This window comes from Puntigrus tetrazona, chromosome 18 (genome assembly GCF_018831695.1).
Source record: "Puntigrus tetrazona isolate hp1 chromosome 18, ASM1883169v1, whole genome shotgun sequence".
In the NCBI taxonomy this organism is placed as follows: domain Eukaryota; kingdom Metazoa; phylum Chordata; class Actinopteri; order Cypriniformes; family Cyprinidae; genus Puntigrus; species Puntigrus tetrazona.
Window position 1 is genome coordinate 6642988 of NC_056716.1, and position 5539 is coordinate 6648526.

Consider the following 5539-nt stretch of genomic DNA (forward strand, 5'->3'; position numbering starts at 1 on the left):
ATTATAGAAGAATAAGAATAAGTATATTTCATTACCTTTTGAAACTTAACCCAATTTAAACAGATGATTTTAACCATTTCTGTCATCACTGGGCACTCAGTGAACTACACATTAAACATGTACAAAATTAAATGAATGGGCATGAAATGTCCATCAATTATAACCTTTGAAATTCTTCATTTTGAAGGCCCCTTCAGTTGACCCTCAAAACTTGATTTACACTGCTGTCAGTGGTTTATATATGCTAATCTCATAATGGCTATTAATATATTTCTCCTCTTTTATCATCCTTTTTCAGTGTGAAGACATGGTACATGTCTACAATCAGACATATGAAATTTCCAAGTGGCACAGTGTAACAATTTTGGGTTTATAAGACCCTTTGATTAACTGTTAACTGTGGCCGAGGTGAAACCTGATAACCCAGCTGTCTCTTTAGTGTTTAAAAGGCAGCTCCATGGAGTCTACTAGAAAGGTAATTAGTTTTTGTCACTTAGGGAACACAAAAATGAAGGTTGTTTTGGGCTTTGTTTGGGATGTGTGCTAAATAGTTAATGACTCCAAGCTGCTGATCATGTTGCTATTTTCCTCTACTTAAAAAAACATGGAAGTCAGGGATATTGCTTGAAATCACAAAATGAGGAATCAAAATATTTTTTTAACTGTATTTTATGTTGATGACTGAGAAACAGTACATTTATAAAACACATTTAGAGGGAACCAAACACCGAAATCTATGCTTATAACATCATAAACTGATTAATACAGTTTGTTTGTACATATCTATATACTGCCTTTTTAGCGCAAAAGCATAATGTACAAATCATCTGGCCATCATGTTCTTTTTGTATTTTCTCAGGTTTAAGCAGAATGATGTAACATTTTGGGGTGAATATACACAGCAACAGTCCATAACTGGAAGCCAAAATGGCAAAAATCTCCACAGCTACTGTGTACTTCCCGGTGAGCTGACATACGCACAAATGCGATCCACACAGCACAGAAGATCAGCATGCTGAAAGTAATGAATTTAGCCTCATTGAAATTGTCTGGGAGCTTTCGAGCAAAGAAGGCCAGCAAGAAGCAGACCACTGCTAATAGACCGATGTAGCCCAGTACTAGTACAAATCCCACAACAGATCCCATCGTGCACTGCAGAATCACTCGAGCACCAAGCTCACCACCTGCACTCTCTGTAGGCAGAGGGGAGCCAGCAGCAGCCACAGTAAACATATGACAACCTGAACCAACGTGTGCAGGAAGATGCCTGCCCTCTGCTGGATGGGCCCAAAGTACTGCATCAAGTTAGATCCAGGCAGAGTGGCCCTGAAAAGCCACTAAAACCACTACAGTCTTACTGAGGACACAGGCAATGCAGATCACAAAGCTCACTCCAAACAAGGTGTGACGAAGCATGCAGTTCCACAGTGCAGGGCGGCCAATAAAAACTAGTGCACACAGGAAGCAGAGGGTGAGCGATACTAATAGCAGAAAGCTCAGCTCTGAGTTGTTGGCTCGTACGAGGGTGAGTCACGATAACGGAAAAGGCTGCCAGAACAGTCGAGGTTAGTGTTGCCCCAGTGACCGATAAGACTGTCAGGACAATTCCCATGGTATCTTGCAAAGACAGAAACTCCACAACCTTTGGAATACACCTTGTTCTTTCAGAGTTTGACCAGAACCTCTCTGGACATCTCATACACTCTGTGGAGTCTAAAGAACATTATGGCTCATAGTTAGGCTTGCTTTTACAATGTACAGATCTTGTAATGTTACTTGCACCTATCATGTAATGTCTGTTGTAAAGTAAAAAAATGCAATACCTGTCATGTTACTGACTTCCCTGCTGCACAAGGCAGGCAGTCAAACAGCACACAGGTTTTCCTTTTGTACAGCCTTCTAGTGCCTGGAAGACAGCTTGCGCTGCACACAGATAGAGGAACCTGAAGATATTACAAGAAAAACTCCATCAGACTCAGAGCAACCTTCTAACAGTACAATATCTGTCAGCAAAGCACATTACAAAATAACATAAGGAATAAAATTATTACCTTATACAAATGCAAAGAAAATTCAAGCTCACATTTATACTTATTGCTATGCCACATCTCTTCCCTCTGAGCAGGGGTGCATTAAAAGATTGCATCTGCACCATTGTATCTGAGAGGTTAGATAATGGATGTATTCACGTATACACTTACTTATACCTTTTGACTTTACACACAAACTCACATTCATATTTTCACATGTGCTGTATTTACTTTTTCTGCAAGTGTGCTAGTTTTTAACAAATATGCAAGGAGTCTGTTGTAATTTGCTTCCAGTTGTTTTAGCTGAACAAAGCAGATATTCCAAACTGTTTATCTGTTTATCATATTATTATAATTTCATTCTTTATTCATTAACATGCTGATTAGTAGTGCAAATAGGTTTATTTTATTACTGCACTTTGTATCTTTATCCATATATACAGTATGATTTTTTTACTTTTGTTTTTTATTTTTGACTGTTATAATAAAGCCCTATGAGTCACTGGACTCTTACCTTGTCTGCCCAGCCAGCCTCCCCAAACCACTTTCTCAAGGTTAATGTTCAGCTCCTGGCCCGGTCCTTTGGCTGCATCAAATTGCCCAACCTGGATGAAATTCACTGTTCCACTTTCCTCTACATGCCAGTTCATAATGTCATAAGAGGCAGATGGCTCACCGTTATCTTCAAAATAAACTGGCTCACCCACTGGTGTTGTGAAGTTTACTGCATTTAAGTAATACAGAAGCTGTGAAAGGAAAACAGAGGATCATGTGCAGTGAATAAATAAATGATACATTATACTTACATAAAACAATTATTTTATTTAATGAAATTCATTATTATTTTTATTATTGTTTATTTTTATACAGGAGAGGTCTGTACCTGCCTGGGCTTTATTTGAATCACATCAGGACATTCTCCATCTTCAAACGGCCCTCTACTACTGGCTGACAGGCCATCATGTTATGAATGGCATTGGCAATGGCATACACAGCCTTATACACATTGTAAGTGACTCTCAGCTGTGAAACATCTGTGTAGATGCGACCATGTTTCTCCACATTCTCTGTGCCTGTGCACTTTGGATTTTTAGATGAAGGTTGCCAGTTCTGTGGCAGTGAGCATCCAAATATTTCTTCCCAAACATCTTTTTACTGAACGGTTCATTTGGCTGCTTCACAGGGCTCAGCTGGGCAAGAAAAGCACCAAGACCCTGAATATCGCCCGGCGCAGGGCAAATCCAATGGTACCAGCTAGGAGAGAACTGCCTGCTGGGTCAGAGAACAGAACAGAGGTGCTCCAGGCTTCTGTGGCTATCCACTGCCTGTCAGTCACATTCTGCACCACCACTTCCTTGAACAGTACTTCTGATGTCAGGGGCAATGGCAAATGTTACCACAACACGAGCTGTGGAACTCTGGATCCTCTCCACAATCCGCCTGATCCTGCTTTCTGAGTGTGATTTTGGAATGAATTCCAGATAGTCCACACAGACCCCTTTACTTTCTAGTTCTTTCAAAAGCAGCTGAACACCACTTTTACCATATTCATCATCCCCTCGACCACCCCCACCCAGGTCCAGCCCAGCAGGTGCAGCAGGCGGGCCATAGCCTTGGCCTGAAAGCATCACTGGGAACAGTGCGCAGGAAAGAGTGAAATCTGCGACTGTCACTGAGACATGCACAGGATGCAAAATAACTCACCTGCACAGACAAAACAGAAAGACAAACATTTTACTGAAATTTGAATGAATGAATGTCTGATGGCTGAAATTGTTGCTCAAAAATCATTTAAGAAATATGTATGAAACTCATACGTAAAATACAGAATACTTAATTTTACCATGGGGATGTCAAACACTCCCAGAGTGTCAGCCACCACTATGGAAGCAGATGAACGAGCATCACCGATAATGACAGGCACCATTGGTTTCCCGATGCATTCTGCTCCCGACACTGTCTTCTCCTGCCCTGTTACCAGAGCTAAAGCAGCACTCAGTGTTGTGCCCTCAGCTAGGCAGGTGTCAGCTACCAGATATCCCAGAGTAATGGTTGGGAAGCAGGACAGGGTCCCGATTAATCTCCTCCACTGTGAAAATCAAAGTTTTGAGCCAGCGGTATGAACGAAGATCAACGCTGAAAGACAATGTAAAAATGCACATTTTGTTCATTTGAGAAATACCTCATTGGCTTTATAGCAGAAACAAACTAACTTTATTTGTATGTAATAATCCTAATATGCAGAAATATACACAATAAAGATATATTGTTATTTTTAGGCTGAGTAGAAAATCAGGGTAAGGTTATACTGAATTACATTGAACAAACAGAGAGACGATTTTGGCATTTTAAACGCATAAATAGTTCTCTTGCCTTTTAATTATATTTGTAGACACACAGACTACACTCACCCCTGACAGCGAGAAAGACGCTGTACTTGAGTAAAAGCGTGATAAGGCTCTGGTGCTTCAACATGAACTGGAAACAGACCACCAATTATCACATCTCCCTCTTTATAGAGACTTTCAGAAACAAATGTGCCCTGAAGCCTGCAGGAGAAGCGTTCACCACAAACACTGACCATCTCTACAGTAAATCCAATCACCCACAACCACATAATCAATCCCATTACTTCACAGAGAGAGAGAGCAGGAAAATGAATGCAGACTGAGTGCTGAGAGTGTAGACTCACACTTTCCCAGCAAAGAAAGAAGGGTTGAATGTTAACTACCTTTTGTAGATTTTAATTTGCCTGAGGCAAAAGTACATGCAAAGAAAACAAGTGAGTGGGGGATAATCGTAGAAAGCTCTGGTGGATAGCACAAAAACAAAGAAAGACTGCTTTAAAATGATTATGTCGTATTATGCAGCTGTAAGCACAGAGCAAAAAAAATGTCAGCAAGCATCACAAGTATAAAAATGTTGAAAGATCACACATAATTTATGATCAGGAAGGCCCACACAAGGTGAAGTGCTCCTAGTTACTTGCCACACAATGTACAATTAACGCTGCCATCTTCTGGCATATTAAAAGCTTTCCTTAGTATTTCCATTAACTGCAATGTCATTTGCTCAGCTGGTGAACTCCAAAGTCTAACTTTAATATCCACTTTTTCTGCTATTTAAAATACCTGTTTTATCTTAATTTGATGTTAATTCATAGAACGCACAAGATGCATCTAGCAGCCAAATAGTCAAGCTGGACCATGCCAGTGAGACCGGTTTGTCCATTAGGGCAATAGGGCACCAAAGTGTGAAAAAGGCATTTAACCTCAGTGTTATTCTAAATTTTACTCTTTTCCAAAAAAAAAACATTTTTGAAATGTGCATTTTAACAAAGCTCATCTTTCTAAAAGCGAGGTGTGTACTCTGAATAGCCAGCTATCCAGTAGGTTGTGTTTGGCGAATACCACAAGCATTTGACTGATATGTTACACCTTTGTGCTATGACACAAAAGCAATAAAAGCCATTATAAACGATGCATTTGTTTCATCCAGTGGGGACATAA

At 40.1% G+C, this 5539-nt stretch overlaps 1 pseudogene; it reads right to left on the minus strand.

The window, feature by feature from the left end:
* Nucleotides 1-823: 823 nt before the first annotated feature.
* LOC122363161 lies at nt 824-4827 on the minus strand (annotated as a pseudogene).
* Between the last annotated feature and the right edge of the window lie 712 nt (nt 4828-5539).